Source organism: Diceros bicornis, chromosome 9 (genome assembly GCF_020826845.1).
Source record: "Diceros bicornis minor isolate mBicDic1 chromosome 9, mDicBic1.mat.cur, whole genome shotgun sequence".
NCBI lineage: Eukaryota > Metazoa > Chordata > Mammalia > Perissodactyla > Rhinocerotidae > Diceros > Diceros bicornis.
In genome coordinates, this window is record NC_080748.1 from 53,977,272 (window position 1) to 53,998,472 (window position 21,201).

The 21,201-nt window shown below is 36.9% G+C and overlaps 1 protein-coding gene across 13 annotated transcripts in view; it reads right to left on the reverse strand.

Moving 5' to 3' along the window:
- The window catches only part of KLF12 (KLF transcription factor 12), a 420,215-nt gene that overhangs the window by 297,542 nt on the left and 101,472 nt on the right, over nt 1-21,201 (reverse strand). Inside the window, exon 2 of one of the 13 annotated variants that reach the window (XM_058548299.1) lies at nt 5,128-5,518. The exons of 11 other annotated variants lie outside the window; for them this stretch is intronic. The gene's annotated coding sequence lies outside the window, so the exon portion shown is untranslated. Of the gene's footprint in view, nt 1-5,127; nt 5,519-18,129; nt 19,204-21,201 lie in introns of those variants that run through there. One more of the 13 variants, XM_058548303.1, reaches the window with a different exon arrangement.

Here is a 21,201-nt window from a genome sequence, read left to right on the forward strand (position 1 = left end):
TTGTAATTACACGTACTACAGAACAATTGTTGTCCTTCCTCAGTCACGTTATCACAACTCATTAACTCTACTTTTATTCCCCTGCCCCCTTTTAAATGGTCTCTTTGATGACTGATGTATATTTAGCATTATAGAGAACACGCACCTGGAAAATTCTCCTCCCTCATTTCAATGAAATATCTGATTCTTTTCTCCATTCTCTCTAACTATTACCATTGGCTGTCTTTTAAATATTCTACCTCCTACAGAGGAGTATCCTCCAAAATTCTCCTTAATTTTAAGATGTGCTTTCTCTCTGTGTTTGATCTCTTAGGAAGTTCAACTATCAGAGACTCAATTATTATCTCCCAAATGAACATCTCTAAATCTAATTTCCCACCTAAATCGCACTCTACTTTTTTTCTACATAGATATCACTGAATAATCTAACAAACATTTAGACTCTTCTGATTCTTATCATGTCTGGAATTGTGATAGACACTGGAGATTTGCAGCCGAGATAGCTCCCCAACACACAAATGGCTTACCATCTAGTGGCAGGGGAGAAAGCCTCACTTCCCAACACCCAAAAATGAGGTCATTATTTTTCCCTCAAAAAAAAAAATCCTTTTCCCAGTTTCCTAATTCAGTCTGTGAAACCATCAACATCCAGTCCCTGGAACCTGATCTCTGAGTCAATTTTAAGATCCTGTTCTAATCAACATATAACAACAATCCTGTTGTTTATTCCTTCCAAAACCTCTTCAGATTCAGTTCTGTAATTTTCCTCCACCACTTCAGCTCCTTTAGGCCCTCAATTAACACGTTCAGATTATTGTTAATCTATTTGTCTCGAGTCCCTGATCTTTCCAATGCACATGACAAACACACCAGGCTAATATTTAAAATATTGCATCATGTTACTCCTGGTTTCAAGAATTTATAATTTCTTCCCACTCGTCTGAATTTCTGTTGGTGATCATGGCCCTCCAGGAGAAGCTGAGGTTTCCTCTCTTTCCTCTAAGAGGAGTTTCATCACTCCCTTCAGCCAAATTCCTCCTGCATTATCACCTCTTCACACAGACACAAAAAAGCATTTGATAAAATGAACACACAGTAACCATTTTTCAAGAATCAACCTTAGACTGTAGAAATAGAAGACAACTGCCTTAATTTGTTATAGAATATCTATTTTAAAATCTATCATAAGGGGGCCGGCCCCACGGCATAGTGGTTAAGTTCGCATGCTTTGCTTTGGCAGTCCAGGGTTCACGGGTTTGGATCCCAGGCTCAGACCTACACATGGCTCATCAAGCCATGCTGTGGCAGCATACCACATACAAAATAGAGGAAGACTGGCACAGATGTTAGCTCAGTGCCAATCTTCCTCAAGCAAAAAGAGGAAGATTGGCAACAGATGTTAGCTCAGGGCCACTCTGCTTCACAAAAAAAAAAAAAAAAAAAAAAAAAAATTAACATAAGCATCACATTTAATGGTGAAACATTAAAGCTTTCCCCTGGCCGGCCCCGTGGCTTAGCGGTTAAGTGCGCGCGCTCCACTGCTGGCGGCCTGGGTTTGGATCCCGGGCGCGCACCGACACACTGTTTCTCCGGCCATGCTGAGGCCGCGTCCCACATACAGCAACTAGAAGGATGTGCAACTATGACATACAACTATCTACTGGGGCTTTGGGGGCCCCAGATTAAATAAAAGCTTTAAAAAAAAAAAGTTTTCCCCACTAAGATCAGAAAAAGACAAAGATGTTTGTTATCACTACCTCAATTTAACTTACGCTAGAGGTCTCAGCCACTGTCATAAAGAATACATAATTTTAGAAGATAAAGATTACAAATTAAAAAAATACAATTGCGATTATTCACAGAAAATATGATCAGATAGCAGAAAATACAAAGAATCTATAGTCACAATACTAGAATTAACACATGAATTTAGCAAGGTCAACACAGAAAAATCAATATACCAGCAAAAAAACAATTATAACAAGAAATTTAAAAACCAATAAAATTTATAACTTTAAAGAATTAAAAACCTAAAAATAAACTTAATAAAAGATGTTCAAAACATCTACTCTGAAAAAAACAAAACATGATTGAGAGAAATTAAAGAAGTCCTAAATACACGGAAGGATATACCATGTTCATGGATGGGAAAACTGAATATTAAAATATAAGCTCTCCTTAAATTGATCTGTAGTTTCAATAAAAATTCAATCAAAATCCTAGGGCTGTGGGTGTCTGTGTGTGCACTGGAAACTGATTCCAAACTTAAAATAGACATGCAAAGAACCAAGAATAGCCAAGGTGATCTTAAATAAAAAGGACAAAGTTGGGGGTATATTCTCATATATCAAGACGTACTATAAAGTTCTAATAATTAAGATATTTTGGAACTGATACACAAGTCTCTATAAACTGATCAATAAACTCACACATAATTGGTCACTTGATTAAGATAAAGGTGGTACTGTCTTGCAATTAGGAAAAGGCCTTTTCAATAAATGATGCGCAGTCAACTGAATATCATACGAGGAAAAAAAGTGAATTTTGAACCCTACCTCACGTCATACACAAACATCTATTCCAGATGGCTAGAGATACAAATACGAAAGGTAAAATAAGAAAGTTTCTAGAAAAAAATTAAAAGAGAATATCTTTATGATCTTGTGATGGGCAAAGAGTCCTCAAACAGGACACCAAAAGTACTAATCATAAATGATAGACTAATAAAATGGACAATATTAAAATCAAGAACTTCTCTTCACCAAAATACATCATAAAGAGAGTGGAAAGGCAACATATAGAGAGAAGATCTCTGCAATACATACATCTGACAAAATATTACTACCAAGAATATATACAATTTCCATAAATCAATTTTAAAAAAATACAGAAAACTCAAAAGAAAAACTGAGCAAACAATTTGAAAAGGAAGTCTAAGAAAACGGCCAATAAACACATGAAAATGTTCTCAACCTCACTGGTCATCAAGGAAATGTAAACTCAACCACAATGACATAGCACTGCAGATCCACCGAAATGTCTAAAATTAACAACACTGACAGCTCAAAGTTCTAGTGATGATGTGGAGGAACTAGAATTCTCATACACTGATGGTATAAGGTAAACTACATAATTAATTTGGAAAATTGTCAGTCTGCTACATATGCATATCTTATGACTTAGTAATTCCACTATCTATTCCTAAGTATATACCCAACATACATGTACATGTATTCACCAAAGTACATATACAAGAAGATCATAGCAGCACTATGTGTAATAGCCAAAACGATAAACAACCCAGATGCCCATCAACAAGAGAATGGATAAATTGTGGCATATTCAAAAAATGAGATGTTACGTAGTAATGAGAGGTAATGAACATGAAAAAAATGAAGCAAATTCATAACATACCAGGGAACAAAATTAGACCAGTTAAAAAACATGTACAATAGGGCATACAGTATGATTCCATTTACATAAGATTCAGAAAGACACAACTAATTGATGGTGATAGAGGCCAAGGTAGTGGTCATATTTGGAGGGTGGTAATGACTGTAGGGATACAAAGGAGATTTCTGGGGTGGTAATGTTTCAATTTTTTATCTGGGTGGTAGTTACATGGATGTGTCCAATTGTGAAAATTTATCTAGGCACACACTTATGATTTATGAAATTTTTACACATCTTTTATTTCATAAAAGCTAACTTAAAAAACTTTTCCTGTAAGAGAGAATTTGATTAGACCAATTCATAATTTTAAGTCAGATTATCCAAATTATAGAGTGGTGTCCAGTGTATGCATGAGTCACTCCAAAGTTAGCTATCACCCATCCACCAACCAATTACCAAGAGGAGGCTACATGAGCCACTCTTGGTCACAGGAGGGCAAACAACTTGAAACACATCTAGTACTCCAAATCTCTTGAATAACCCTTTATATCTAGCAGAAGTTTTTTCGTTTTTTTTTTTTATAATTTTATTTATTTATTTATTTATTTTTCCCCCAAAGCCCCAGTAGATAGTTGTATATCATAGTTGCACATCCTTCTAGTTGCTGTATGTGGGATGCGGCCTCAGCATGGCCAGAGAAGCGGTGGTTGGTACGCGCCCAGGATCCGAACTCCGGCCGCCAGCAGCGGAGCGCGCGCACTTAACCACTAAGCCACGGGGCCGGCCCCTAGCAGAAGTTTTTAATGCAAGCAAATTATATGATGCATTTTGTTTGGAGTTTCTACTGTTCTTAGCAATATGCTGAATTCTCGTAGCTAACCAGTAAACATTATTTGATTGGTAAGACTTGTGTCAAATTAGACAAAGAAAACAACAGGTCATTCGTCCTTAACTCGACTGCAACACTATCATTAACTACTCTATCCCAGTTGCTAAGTTAGCTACCCTGTCTGGGCCTCAGCTTCATCATCTATGAAATTAAGGGGTTGAAAGATCTTCAAGTCTCCTTGCATTTATAAAATTGTGGATCCTACAAATCCTATTTTTAAAAGTGCACAAGTTTGCAAGACATATGCTATGAATAAATTATAATACTGGAATAAATTAATATTGGTTGACAGAGTTTGAGTTCTAACTCTGAATTGGTGAACTCATGAAATTTAACCAAACTTCTCATTCCCAGTGGCTCCTCACCCGTTTTGGGCAGGAATATAAATGGCTAACTAACATGTCAATTGTAACTTAGCATACCACATATCTTTACTACATGGCGCTCTGAAGAGAAATTCTTAGGAGATAAAAAGGGACAATGAAGTGAAATATTCTCACTATTTCCAAAGCTGAGCCTGTGGACACACCAGTAACTCAATGATCCTCTGGGGGTGGCCTTGGAGAACTCTGAAGGTGAGCGGGGAGGATTTCTTTTCTAAGCACACTTCCATAAAGCACTGCAGTATAACAGAGTTTATCTGTGACTATAAATAATTTCTCTCCCTATAGTTATACCATTACCAATTGGAATGCTCAGAAATTTATCTGTCACTGTGTCTTGTATAATCTAAAGGAGTGTATTATTTACAACAGTATCTCAACAGAAAAAAATATAATCCATAAATCAGGTATGTGCCACGCAGTGTGGCAGGTACTTTACACACATTATCTTCGGTAACTCACTGTGAAGAAGGGATATCAACCTCCACTTTACGAGCGAAGAAATAGAGTTTGATGGCTACCAAACTGCACAGCCGGGATCTGAACACTCTCTTGTCTGATCCCAAAGTCCATACTCTTCCTCATGCCATAGTGCCTCTCACTGGAAGCTTCTGAGCTGTAAGCTTGATGGAAGGGCTATGCCAGAACAAATTTATACAGTTACAGATGTGGCCACGTTTCAGGAGTGCCAACAAGCAATGAAATGGCACAAATCTTAGCTGCAGCATTCACTTTGTGGATCCAAGGAGCCACTGAAGAGACCGATGTCCTCCTTCTCAGTTCTGACCAGCAGCCTCTGACAGTCTGAGTCTTGCTATTGCTTCCGTTTGGGCAGCATTTCTCCATGTATGTTCTGTGGAGTGAAGGGGCCTAATTAAAGTGTAACAGAGTTCTTGTTTGCCAGTGCATTCTGTTTTTAATGTAGGTTTTCTCAGAAATATTAGGCAAGAACACTCCCACACACCCCTCCAAAAGTTCCAGGAATCTCAGAAATTACTAGAAAGCTAATCCTCCCGCTTTTGGAAGACCATGAACAATAACTGCCCAGTTCATCAGAGGCAATTATGCTTCCTTAAATCACTTTATTCACCTCCTGATGCTGGATGAGATTTAGCATCCTATAACTCTGAATTCAAAACCCAGCTTTTCTATTTCCAAGTTATACGGCCATGGCCTAGTCACAATCTCTCTAAAATTCAGTCTTTCAACATTCACAAAAATAGCTAAAATAATGCCTCCCTTGCAGTATGTTTGTTGTGTCTGGAGAATTTAAGAAATGCAATTTGCAGAAGGCACTCGATAAAAATAGTAGTTATTATTAAATTATCATTTTTCTTATTGAGAAGTACTACTTTGGTTTTCAAAACACAGAACTAAACAATACCACTAGGCCACAGAACCTGCTGGAGCCCAAAGGAGGTCAGAAAAAAAAAGCCACATGAACCTTTCTGGGTATCCTATATTATTAAATTATGCTAATTTAAGAAAAAAGAAATATTTATTAAAGACAACCAGATTTCCAGAAAACATATATTAACATGTCACACTATCCTTTTACAGAGAAAGACAACAGAAGATGAGTTTACAATTTTTCACAGAAATATGATCCAAATAAACTAAAATCCACAGAGGTAAAAATGATTCTGAAAATCCATCATCCAAAATTCATTCATGGAGATTTATTTGGCTCTATTTTTTGAAACTTCATTACTTAATATTATATCCATTCCAGAATTGGTCAGACTTTGATTTTTAATAACTTCTACACTCTTTTACTGCCTCTTTAATATCAATCTTATTCCCTTAATTATTAGGAAATCCATGCCTTGATCTCTTCTACTATGAACCTGAATCACTCATTCACTGAATCAAGTACTTATCCTCCTTCTTCCCCCTTCCAACTAAATTCCTAGTCTAGTTAAATATAAAAGATGGCTCTAGGTTTCAGAAAGCGCAGATTTCAGAATTTAAAAAAAATTACTACGGGGCCGGCCCCGTGGCTTAGCGGTTAAGTGCTCACGCTCCGCTGCTGGTGGCCCGGGTTCAGATCCCCGGCGCGCACCGACGCACCGCTTCTCTGGCCATGCTCAGGCCGCATCCCACATACAGCAACTAGAAGGATGTGCAGCTATGACATACAACTATCTACTGGGGCTTTGGAGGGAAAATAAATAAATAAATAAAATGTTTAAAAAAAAAAAAATTACTACGAAAGTATGAATTGGAACAGTATAAGAATCTCTGCTCACAGTACTAAAGAGACTCAAGGCCAAGCACTGCTAGTAGATACTCCGGTAGCCACCAGTCATGTGTCTATCAAGCATCTGAAATGTGGCTGGTCCAAATTAAGTTGTCCTGCAAGTGTGAGATACACATCTGATTTTAAAGACATTTTACCAAAAACAATAATTTATTTCATTTATCATCTTATTTGATTACATGTTCAAAGGGTAATACTTTGGATATACTGCGTTAAATAAAATATATTAAAATTAATTTCACCTGTTTCTTTCTACTTCCTAATGTGGCAATTAGGAACTCTAAAATTACTTAAGCAACTTGCATTATATTTCTACTGGACAGTACTGGTCAAGGTCCCACATTTCAAAGCCTTGCACAACAGACTGGGAATTTTCCTGGCCTCTAACTGTATTTTATATCAAACTTAATGACGTGTCCACTTTGTCCACTATACTCCCAAAAGGTATGTTTTCTTGTTTAATCTAGCATTTAATGTATCTACATGTAAATGTATCACAGCATGTACCGTTAATTGAGCACAATCTTCAGCCCCTTGGAGAACTATAACTGTGCCGAATGTATTTGATGCTTGCTGGTACCTGATTTTTATCTCACCAGATTATCAATCTTCAGTTCTTTGAAAACTCTGCAAAGTGATCTCAAAAGTGTTGTGGGTTTTCCAAAAGCATATTCACACACAGGCATGCCTGAACTCAAGTGTCAAGGGCTTTCTATAATCCTCACAGCCTATTAAAACTAAAAGATTCCCAGAGGACCAGAAATATAACCCAACATCCACTGTTATGTCCTGAAGCACAGCTGTATTTAAATTGATAAAACAAAATGTAATATATTCTGCATCACATACTCACTCTACTGCTGATGGGAAATGCATTGGACAATACATACATCATTAAACTGAACACAGCCAAGTACATTATGTTACAGCACCATTTGGAAACTCAGGCTAAACAATGCTCCTAAATTGCTAAATGTCAAACCTACTAACAATAACATTTTCATCCATTCTGTGCCTTACTGTTGTTCCTTGTATGTTTCTCCTCAGGCATTCTTCTGAATAAACAAATTTGATTAACAGAGTTTATAATCTTCATAATGTATAAAAGTGGTGAAAGAATTCATTACACATTTAAGGAATTTTCCAGCTCTTTTATAGATAAGTAGTGTAAGTACTTTAAAAACCATCACTTCTTATAAATTTTATCAACTCTTATTTTGTTCATGGAGTTACATGTAAAGTCAATGGTTTCAATCATATGATCTCTCCCAAATATCCCTGCCCTGCTCAATTCCAGTCAGAGGCACTCTCTGAGCCAGGCTGCTGCCAGTTTGCACCCATGCCTATCACGCAATATAAGCAGAGCTATACTCAACAGGTATCGGTTCACTGACGAATGAAAACCTTTGACATCAGAGAGAAGACCTACCTAGTAAAGAGCACATGGATTTATTTCTTCTAAGTCTGCAGAAGGCCTTTAAGAGTTGACAGTTCTCTACAGCTTGGTATAAACCAAGAGAGGCCCTCATTTGAAACGATTCCCTGAACCCACAACCTTGGGGAATCCTGGGGGGTGTCAGGCCACGCATGAAGTTACCAAAAGGCTAACCAGTGTTTCCCAACCTTTTTCCCATCATTCTGAAATGTCTGAGGAAATCAGTATCTCAGCATACCTGTAACCAACCCACAGCACACCAGTTGGGAAGCTCTGGGCTAATTTACTTAGGGAGCTACAAATGCTAACAGGAGCCAAGAGGTTGAAACAGAGGAGTGTAGCCAGCCAAAAGAAGACTGGAAGAGGCAGGGAGAATGAATGCCCTCTCTGGAGAAGGCCACTGCTATTCAACTGCTGACAACAGTTGCCCTGTAGTTATATTCAAGTGAAATGAAGAATCTGTACCATCTATGAAATCTCCTAATTTTTAAGATATTGGCTGTACTGCTGTCCTGACAAAAAAGAAACACAACAAAAACAACATCCACACGTTAGCCAGTTCGTGATATGTGTTGTGCTGTTCTGACCTTCAGATTCAAAATATCTAGGAGGACAAGGAAATGACAAACTACAGAGATCCTAGATTTACCTGGGCCTTTGCAATGATGTGCCTGGAAGAACATAAATTCCCATAATAAAACATTACTAACAGAAGCATCAATTTTATTTGTAGATTTTTTTGAGACTTTTTTTGAGAATATATTCAAACATTATATTATGAATACAGTTCAAAAATCATACAGTTTAAAGTAAAACATGATTAAATGTTAGAATGAATTTACTGCATGCAGTAGGCTACTTTCAACCACACACCTGGAATTATTTTCCTTTTCTGAGGAAAAGTTTGAGAAGTATGGGCAACTCTCACAGAGGACAAGAACCTTTTAAACTGGCTCTGAAAAATAAGATTTTTAAAGATTTCTTCCATAGTTTGGAGTTCTTATCAGCTCTGGACCGCTTAGATTGCTAATTCAAATATAATTTCCATTGTCAAAATGTTCTAAAAGGCTCCTGGAACACTGCATTTCAGCAGTTCATGCCTGCCAGCCCAGTAGATAGAGGGCACCCCACTAACACAGCAATAGATGTGCCCGTTCTACTCTAATAAACAGTTTTCTTCGTGTGTTCTGCGTTTGTTTACTGGTAATGAATAAAACATTAAAATTGCTATTTGGAATATAAAGCACTGTAGTTCTTGCAAATGGTAAAGTTACGCTGGCTGTAGTTTAGGGTACTAAGGCCGTTATTTATAGAATAAAACCCATTATCACTACTCAAATATTGAACAAGAATTGTTTGTATTCAAAGATAAAGTGCCACAGGGGACTATTGATATAGAAAATATGGCTGGAGAGATATGGGATGCATATTAAAATTTATATACTGAAAAGAAAAAATGTAGTTAAATAGGTTTATTTAATATTCTAGTAGCATCGACTGGAATTATTAAAGTTATATTTGCTGACATTTCAATTATAACCTTCTATTTTCAGTGCCTTCAGTTCTATCCAAAAATTTTCTGCAGGCCCAAAAGTAATGTACTTTACAAGGTCTCAGTCTGCAAATGGTTTTTTTGTTAGTGTTTGGCACGTTAAAACTTTCAGGAAAAAGACCAAAAGCAAATTTGAATGTTTTTCCTCACAGGACCACCAAATTTTGAAATGAATATAGTAGGGATTTAAGACAATGTTTTTCCAAGTGAAGCAGAGAAGTTAAGAGTTTGCCATGATTAGTTAAATAATAAATGTTGGGGTCAGGAATCAAACCCAGGGAATTTGACTCCAGAGTCTGTGCTCTTAACTACTATAGTTTATTGCCCTTTCATTATCATAATTGGAAAGAAGCATTTTTACATATAATAATTTATATATACTATTAATATATGTAGTATTATATTATTTACTTATAACTTTAAAACGATGCTATAAAATGTTTATTCTGGGGCCGGCCCCGTGGCTTAGCAGTTAAGTGCGCACACTCCGCTACTGGCGGCCCAGGTTCAGATCCCGGGCACGCACCGATACACCGCTTCTCTGGCCATGCTGAGGCCGTGTCCCACATACAGCAACTAGAAGGATGTGCAGCTATGACATACAACTATCTACTGGGGCTTTGTGGGGGGGGGGGGGGGAAGGAGGAGGATTGGCAATAGATGTTAGCTCAGAGCCGGTCTTCCTCAGCAAAAAGAGGAGGATTAGCATGGATGTTAGCTCAGGGCTGATCTTCCTCACAAAAAAAATAAAAATAAATAAAATAATAAAATAAATGTTTATTCTTCTCATATTGTATTCCAATGTCTTATAACTCTTACTGTTATCATATACAGACCCATATCTAACTTAATGTTACTGTAACCCTCAACGTGATTACAATTTGTATGTGTAATTCTTTGTGCAATTTCTAAGTCCCCACTAGGTTATATATATTCAGTGGGCATAGGGACATTCTAGGGCTTACTGAAGTTACTCAGCTTCTCTAGGACCTAGTTTTCTCAAATATAAAATAGGAACAATAACAGTAGCCATGTCAAAGAATGGCAATGGGAATTAAACGCAATAATGCAAGTAAAGTGCTTAGCACATGCCCAGCACACGGGAAGCACTCAGTAAACGTTAGTTATTATCACTATTGTTGTTAATAATTTTCTCCAGCCTTGTATCCTTGTAACTTACACAGTTTAGCACAAGAGGTGCTCAGTAAACAGTAATTAGATAAATTAATGAACACTTTAAGACTTTTTAAAAACACCACCCCCCGATATACATGCAAACACACCCTCTCTCTCCACAGGCATTGCCACCTCTCAAACCTGATTTTGTTTCCTCTACCTGAAACACTATTCCTTATCCTAATTTTCATCTAGCGAACTCCTACTGTTCATCTAAGTTTTGGCATCCTTTCTTCTCTTATGGGAAGTCTTTTCTTAAACTCAGAGCCTATCATAAGCCCCTGCTTATGCTTTTTCATTGGGCTCTCTTCTTGTCCCAATTATCAAAGCACTTAACACCAAGTCTCCCTGAGGTCTTTTTACTTGCCTTAACACCCTACACTAGACTGCAAACTCTTTAAGGCAGATACTGCCTTTTTACCATTGTAAAGATACAGAACATAGATGTTCAATAAACATTTTTTAAGTGAATGAACAAATACATATTTCTATCTGAATAACTTTTCCATGATTTTCACCCTCCCCAACAAACATCATACTGGATTTAGGATTTGGTTTAATTTTAGAAACGAACAAAAAAGAGAAAGACAGATAATCCAGATTTTTTAAACGGACCAAAAAAACTTGGCCAAGTTCCTCCCAAAAGACGGCCGAATGGCCATTAACATATAAGGTATGCATCAAAATTAATCATTAGCAAAATGTAAATTAAAGGCACCACGAGACAACACTACACAGCCATCAGGATGGCAAAAAAAGAGAGAATATGGAGACGAGCGAGAATACGGAGCACCTGGAACCTTCATAGACTGTTGACGAAAGTCTAAACTGGTGCAGTCACTTAGGAAAATTGTTTGTATCTACTAAAATGAAAACATATTCCTTAAGACTCAGCAATTTCACTTCTAGGAATATGCCACACAGAACTATGTACATATGTGCACCAAATGACATTTGTAAGAATATTCATGGCAGTATATTATTAACAGCTGAAAAGTGGAAACAACCAAAATGTCCATAACAGTAAAATGGATAAAAAAAAAAATCTGTGGAAGCTTTTCGATAAATCCATATAATGGAATATTATACAGCAATAAAAAAGAATAACATGGATGAATCTTGAAAACATAATCTTAAGCGAAAGAAGCCAGACTCAAAAGAGCACGTTGTACTCCTGCAGTGTTTAGGGACAGACAGTCATCTATGATGACAGAGATAAGACAGTGGTTGACTCCTGTGTGAGTGGCCGCTGGTAATGTTTTATGACCTGATCTGGGTGGTCGCTGAGTATATATGTTCATCTTATGGGAGTTCATCCATTTGTATACTTATAATATGTGCACTTTTCTGCATGTGAAGTGCACTGTGGTGAAAAGTTTAACTAAAAATAAACAAATAAATAAATGCCCTCAACCTAAAAGAAGAACTCAACACAGATGATTCACACAACTCTAGGAAGCCTGAAATCCTCTGAACCTGACTAGTCACTTGATTCTGTCTGAGATCTGGTCTTGAGCTTATTTCTAACTCTTCTCTTTATTGGGAAATTCTATTTTACTCTATCTGTTAAATATAGACTACATATACACACAGGTTTAACACTGCTATAAAAAGTGATGGAATATCAGAAACAGGGTCATTATCTTTTTATTACAAATGGAAGAAAAAGAAGGAAGGAGGTTTTCCTGAGATAGGTTGTCAACCATCAAAAGGGATAGAAATGATACACACACGTGTATTTATATTTATACTTACATATACATCTCAAACAAATGGTATGAGTTGCAAGTAATTGGCCAAAGAGAAGTGAAAGACATGAAAAAGCAGAGGCCCTGGTATACCGACTGTCCACCCTCAGGGAAGAAGAAAAGGGAATAAAAAAGCATCAGAGCAGACAGTTCCAGAGCTGTCACCAAGGGGCACTGCCAACTCTGCTACAGACTGGGAGGGTCCACAGGGCACGGATTATTCAGTGGTGCCTGCCAGCTCCATTCTACCTTCTAGAACACTGTCATAGGAGAATGTGAGAAATTAGAGCTGGAACAACCAAGGCCATGAGAAAACCTTGGAAAGTCCTTATAATTATTGCTTTTACTTTTTTTTTTTTAACTTAAAGAAAGCATAAAGGCAACATCCTCAATAGGGGAAACTTCAATGGTATTTCACCAGTTTTAAATTAGGAATAATGTTGCTACACAATAAAGTCTTCATTTTCATACCCTTGCTAGCAAGAAATTTTTCAGGCTCTCCCTACCACTCTTCCCCCTCCCTCCAGTTATTCTGTTTTCTTACGCATAAACTTGGCTAATTATCTCCTGCAAAAGTGACTTAAGATGCAGAAATGACCTAAGCAAGTGCTCAGCACTGTTGAAAAGGTATATAAAATAAATCCATATATATAATTTCAACAAGGCAAGTTCACCTTTGGGAATGAGTCATTGTTCAAAACATTCACAAATGTAGTTTTTACCAGACATTTCATTTCTGTTTCATTGGAAATTATGTTCCATAACATTCAAATATTTAGGTAACATCCTAGCCTTGTCATAGATGATTCAACAAGACCTATTACTTTGAAAAGTCACATCATGTTTTTATTTTTTACTAATGAAAACAACCAACCAATGTCAGGCATGCTTTATTCACCTAATAGAAATTACAAAAAGTATTTATATTTCTATTCCCACACTACTAACTCTCCATATGAAGACTTTAACAGAGAAGAATTTTTTGGCTATAAAGTAATTGAATTTCCATTTCATTGTAACTCTCTTTGGATAACAAATATATTCATCATAAATCAGTACAACTATTATAGAACTATCACAGAGAGAAAGCAGTTTCCACTTATGCTGTTCATGTTGAAAATTAGATTTCTCTGTCAAGAAGCTTACTCATAATAGGTCTTTTTAACTTACAAGTCCCTTGCACTCAAAGATCTATATGTTTAAACAAAAGTAGGAAACAGATCGATACAACTTGGCATCTCTTCTTGTAATTAAACTAAAAAATAAAATTTTCTCTTTTCTGGGAAATTTCTTTTTCTTGTGGAAAATGCTTCTAATTTCCCCAATTTAAAAAGATAAAAATCTACTCCTTTAACTATTTCCTCAGCAAAAGCAAAATAAATTGTCCAGACTACAAACCACATTGAAACCCGTTGGTCTTTTCTTTCAGCTTCCTCTGTAACAGTAACAAACTCTGTCTCCGGTCCCTGTGCCCATCTGCTCTCAGTATTCAATGTCATGGCCTGCATGTTAAATGTAAGTATCAGGCTGTCATAAAATCTCAACAATTCCAAACTCTTTGGGGATCAAACATAAAATGACATTCTGTTGAATGGGAAATCCCAGAGACTGTGGCCATGTCTTAAAGGAGTTTGACATGCTGGAAAAGAAAAGTGCAGCTTGCCTTTAAAATGAGGTCATTCTTACATGGAATTGGGTTGTAAAGGAGACGTTACAAGCCTAATATTTATATTCGCTAAAATATTTTTATGCACATATATACATTTCAGAAATTTTGTCTAATAATTTTTTTTAACTGCACAGTACTCACGGACTAAAGCAATTTCTCTATTGTCAAAGTAATGCAGAAAAAGCAAGCAGTCCATGCCAGTGATGGATTCAAGCACTCTCTACTCCCATTCAGCCTATCACCACTCTACTGGAGAAAGAAGATGGGTACCCTCATCACTACAGGGCCAATCCTACAAAGATGGCAGCAGCACTTCACAGACGCCTAATCCATCACACTCGAGGTCTTAGCATGGGTAGGACAGTTGACAAAAGGCAGTGATTTACAATGCACTCCAATTTTTAAGGAAGTTAGGGTTATGGCCAGAAACAGGATAAATGAGAACTCTATCTCTAAGACATGTGTGTTTTCTGAGATTTATAATCAGGGAGAAATAGAGAAGGGGAAGGAGATGAGACAAGTCTTTAGACTTTTCCATCAAAATTTGGAATGGGAAGGAGATTTTAACACCTGCCACTTCGTTCACAATTGTGAAAAAAGATGACTGACAATTCTCATGGTTTTTCACAATCATCAAGCTTCAGAACCATTCCAAGTCTGCTACTACACTGTGTCAAGTGAACTCTATTTTGGAGAAAAAGTAGTTTCAGGTAAAGGCTATGCAGAGAAAAAGGAGGCATGGAAAGAAAAAAGCATTTTGAATTAAACTCAAAAAGAATAGCTGGTTTCATAAGTAAAATCAGTTTGATTCATTACTAATAAGTTCATAAAATTGCTCCTCACATCTGGAATGATCAGGCATTTGACTTGATAGCACATCCACACTTTTCTTATCATAAATAAAAAAGGGATGACAATATAATAAATCCAATTCTATTAATTCTACTTCATTTTAAGGCTACATGGGTCCTGGAAGTTGACAATTGATGATAATTCCTTGTCTCTAAGAAACTTTTAATAGAAGAGGCTACCAACAGGACATGATGTTCTTTTTTTAATAATTTTTTTTAAATTTTATTTATTTATTTTTCCCCCAAAGCCCCAGCAGATAGTTGTAGGTCATAGCTGCACATCCTTCTAGTTGCTGTATGTGGGACGCGGCCTCAGCATGGCCGGAGAAGCAGTGCGTTGGTGCGCGCCAGGGATCAAACCCTGGCCGCCAGCAGCGGAGCGCGCGCACTTAACCGCTAAGCCACCACGCAGGCCCAGGACATGATGTTCTTAGAGATGGTGATGCAAGAGATTCTGTGAAATGACTGCCTAGGGGAGCAAGGAGGGAGAAAGAGAGAGATGGGAGGGAGGGAAGAGTGGGGAGGGAAAGAAGAAGGGAAGGAGAGAGGAAGGAAAGAAGGAAAGATAATATAATAGAAACATTAGCTTTGGTGTACAATGCAGAGGCGGGTTGGAGCTGGCTAGTACAGGCACATGACAGCTGTCTATGCACATCTCTACACAACCCGGGAACTATACTTTAGTAGCTTGAAATCCACCAGGGTTCAGTGTCTTTACATTAAAGAAATCAGAAAATGCAGTGAATCAGGGATTTTTATTCCAAAAGCCCTTTACCAGCACACCACTGGTTAGATCCAAATTATAATGCTCAGTGACAGTCTCCTACCAATAAAATAGAAGTGCTAAACTAATATCTACCTCAAAGGATTCATATGAAAATTACATACAATAACGCAAGAGTGCTTCGTAGACACAAGAATTTCAGATTGCTATGACTATTATTACTTTCAAGAATTAGCCATCAAGTGTATATCTCAGAAACCAACTTCAAAGAATTTCACCAACGTTGAGGTCTCCTTAATGGTAGCACCAGCCAGACCACAGGCTTCAAATAGTTGAACCACGGCAGACAGATCAGCAGTGAAGTTTTAGAAACAAATAAACAAACAAAAAGGAACGTAGATATGATCACCGGGAGGCTAGCAAAGCATATGAACTTGACAAGGAAACCAGCACAAAATGAAAAGTTAATACCGTGGCATTCATTCCAAACCTTCTAAAGACCTGCATTAAATCTGATGTTTTTATGTCTTCTTAGATACATTAAATACACTACCATTAGGTAAGAAATGGCAACAACGGAATACTAGAAATAAGCCACTAGGAACCATCAGAGGTATTAACAACAACCCAACTCTCAGTCAACAACCCTATAGTCACAACCCAAATGTCAAGTCTACATCAAAAAAAGTGGATCACAAGACCGGGAAGAATGTACTTTTATGAAACCATCACATAATACAATGGTGACATTCACTGCAAACAGAATTTCAGAAAAAAAGAATGTAATTTATTATATGCCCACATTTCTATGTCACAAGGGAAAAATTTTCCCTAGCTAGATACATATCTACATACACACATGTCAATTCCTTTTTCTACAGACTCAATAGACATTCCTCATACTCATACTGTAATAGCCATCAGTGGCCATGGTACCTCTTTGCCTCCCCACGTCTGCCCGATGGCATTTTTCCTATTCTCTTCCTTCTCACTGCAGAATCCCCTCATCTTCTATGCTTTTTCAACTCAACACTTTCATTGTCATCTCCTTAATGTGGGCCCAAGACAGGATTTCTAATAGTAGAAAAGACAATGGTACAGAGAAAAGGAGGGAGAAGCGTAAATCTAAAAAACACACTAAACCCCATCCCACCCTAGATGCAGCCACTAGTGACCACTCCAATCGCCCCACACACCCAAGGCACGCATACCTTGTTGGCCCCCCCTTTCGAAGATGTCTGGGAAAGCCTTGCATTGTAAAGAAGGAAGCAATCAGATAAAGAATGTGTTTCTGTCTTGCTGAAATTAACATTAACCTAAATCTATCCACTGCATACCCCCCAAAAAAATTCTCAAAAAGTTTAAAATTATAAGTATCCCTGCTATTCGCTGGAATATGAAGACCTTCAGACCAATATTTCTCAACACTGGCTGCACATCAGAACTCACTAGGAGCTTTTAAGATACCCCCTGAGCCACCAGAATCCCTGACCAATGACAACAGAATCTCTGGGGTCAGAGCTCAGGCATCAGTAGGGTTTAAAAGCCACCCAGGAGATTCCAATGTGCAGCCAGGGATGAGAACCACTGCTCTAGACCTTGTGGTTCTTACTTCTTGCTCTATACTGCTGAAACTCAACCCTAGCTGGGTATTCCCAAATGCCCTTGGGAAAATTTGTAAAATACAGGTGCTCAGGCCCCACCATAAAACAACTGAATTAGAATCTCTGGGTATAGGACCTGGGAATGGAATGCTTTCCCACAAGATACTAAACTAAAGCTGTGGTTGAACACTAATGCTCTTCAAACTATAGCTCCTCAGCTTTGTTTTTGGAATTCCTTCAATTATTATAACTTCCCCTATTTTATATTCCACTTTTGTACCATTTCTAGTAGTATAAACCCTTAGGGAACTTCAAAATTATCAAGAACAGAGAAACTCAGGATTGTTCTTTTCTGCTTATTGGCTGGTCTAAGGATTTCCTAGGGCTACTATAACAAAGTTCCACAAACTAGGTGGCTTATAAAATTACATACTTATTCTCTCACAGTTCTAGAAGGTAGATATCCAAAATCAAGGTGTCTGTAGGGCCATGCTCCCTCTGAAGGTTGCAGGGAGAATCTGTTACACGCCTTCCTCTTAGCTTCTGGTGTTGCTAGCAATCCTCAGTGTTCCTTGGCCTGCAATTGCATCACTTCAATCTTCCCTTCCATCAGTTACATCGTGTTCTCTCTGTGTGTCTGTGTCTCTGTGACTTTTCTCTTATCAAGACACCAGTCATACTGGATTAAGGGCCCACCCTACTCAGTATGACCTCATCTTAACTAATTACATCTGCAACAACCCTACTTCCAAATAAGGTCACATTCTGAGGTTCTAAGAAGGACATGAATTTTGGGTGAACACTATTCAACCAAGTAGAGCAGGAAAGAGGGTGGGGGAAGACAGCAACCACGGTCAGAAGCATCAGGTGTTGATTGTGAACAGGTAGTCGACTAGCCAAGTTTCTAGGGACCTCAAAGAAAAAGAAAGGGTACGTGAAATAGAGCGGGAATTAAGAGTGTCCCTAAGAGATTAACCCGGAAAGAGATTCCAAGCCCTAAGAGTTTATCACCATCAACACAATGGAACACCTATTCCAACTCCCAGCCTCTGAAATATCAAGTTGCCTATAGCTTATAACTTTCAGATCCATAATTCTGCTGTCAGAGCCATAGCAATGCCCCTAAAAATTCATACAAAAATTCAAACATTTCCTAATAGATACACTGTCATATACAGGGTTTTAATGGTAAATAATAATAATGGTAAACCATAATGGGCATTATAGAGGAAATGTGCTTTGTAGAATTAGCCACCTCCAGCAAACACATACCCAATCACCAACCATATTTCAGGGAAAATACTTTTTGAATTCCAACTTCATACTCTTAACAAATATCCAACAAAATAATAAACTCTCCATGATTTAGGACCTTGGTTGGTTTATACATTTACTTGTCCTCACTAGCTATAGTTAGCACAGAAGTTTTTTTTTCCAGGAATCAAAGTAATAAATGAGTATATCATTTTGTCTTGCTCAAACGCTAAGAGCCCTGACGATCATAGCAACAATCAATAGGACTATTACAGAGAGAGCGAGCGAGAGAGCGAGAATACATAATGAATACATGTATTGCAAAAACTTTTTGACCAAAATCAAATTCCATAGGTACAAATTAATTTGGCTATCTGATATATTTCATCTTCTTTGGCCTTAAGTATCCTATAAAATAACTGGCAATATAAACAAGTTAGTATTGTTCATTTAAATGCTATTTTAAGGGACATGGGCAGAATAATTTATTTTAGCCAAATTTCATTTTGATGAATGAAAATGCATTAAGGAATAAAAAAACAAAACCTTTCTGAAACATAGGAAATTGGGAGAAACTCCAAGTAATCAAACAGATTTTTATCAATTAAATTATTTCAGCCTCAATAGACTTGAAATATTTGAGACCCTACAGAAAACAGCACCCACCTCCGCCCTGATGCTTTTCAAACTTTAATAACTCACTGTTTTCCTAACTACATTAAGTTCTAAACATAAAGAAAGCAAAAGAAATCTCCCTTTATAGCGTAGTTCAGAGAGGAAAAAATCTCTTCTATTTACTAGGCTGACATTTACTTTGATCTCTTACAGACGCTTTCAGGTAACAATTTATATACAATAGAGTTTAAAAGAAGCAAACTCCTTTGGGAATTTAAAATACCTTAGAAGTCATGAACAAATGCAAATAAACTGAAAACACAAGGGGGTTGCATCTCTATTGCTTGCCTTTGCTGACTTTGACAGCAGTGTTTTTGAAGTACAGGCAAGGAAATAAATCCTTCAATTTGGCTGTAATACTTGGAAAGAAGCTTAAAGCAGTTGAACAACTGGGGTAAGATTAAACCATACTTCTAAAAAAAAAATTCAAAGGTGGCAAAACTAAGTGCCTTTATGCAAATGTCATTCCTTCCCAATAACTTCTATTTTCTGAGAAGAGAAATCTCTGTTGCTAATCCATTCAGATGAAGTGTCCAAATACATTGAATGCCCCATCTACTGCTGTAGCTTCAAAGTCATTTTAAAGGTTCTTAATTGTGCTATTACTTGGTTACGAAGATTAGTAAGTTACATGTTAGACATTTTGGTTTTTTCACAGTTTTAAGAAATCAATGAATAAGTAGATGCAAAGGCTTTGGTACTTCATTGCCATAGGCCTATCTAACCCATAATAATAATTTACTAACATATACCGAGCATCAAAGATACAGAAGGGAAGCCAGAATAACACAACTTTACGCTCTGCCTTTTTATAAACAGTCATTGTCATAAATACAAAATAATGTAGATCATATCACCAATCAATAAAACAAAACTAAATGCATTAGACTGATGTGATGAGATAACCAAATGACTGCAGATAAAGCTAAATGAAGAGACCAAGTAGATAACCACGCATCTAATTTGATTATTGCCATATATCATCACTCCTCTAGAGTCGCTATGTTAGAAGGAAAACACTATTTGGAAAAATACAAATGTTACTACTTCCTTAAATAATTTAGATTTGCTAAGATTTTTTCCAGTAAAACAGTTGAATTTTGGGTACTCTTACTCAAAACTTGACTTAATAATTATAGTTCATGCCAACTGAAACGTATCCATATGTCAATTTGACATTTTTATTATTATAAAATTATTATAAATGATTGCACATGGATTGCAAATACAACCCATGCAAAAATTATCTTTGCTTTAAGACCTTGAGAAAAATAAAAGATCTCTACCTTAAAGAGAAAACAGGTTTAAAAGAACTTGGCAATAGTTCAACTACCAAAATACACATGTAAAAAATGAAGAAAGACGGCAGAGGAAAGAAAGTCAGTTATTTTAATTCCAAAAAAAAATGTGAAAGATTTGCAAGTCAACTCTTTTTTTAGCTTCATGCTTTTCTAATAAAATTTTATATAATTCCCCTGGAAGCTTCAATTATATAGTGAATACAAATCACCTCGAATTGTATATTTAAAAATGGCTAAAAGGTCAATTTTAGGTACATTTTACCACAATTAAAAAATAAAAATAAAGT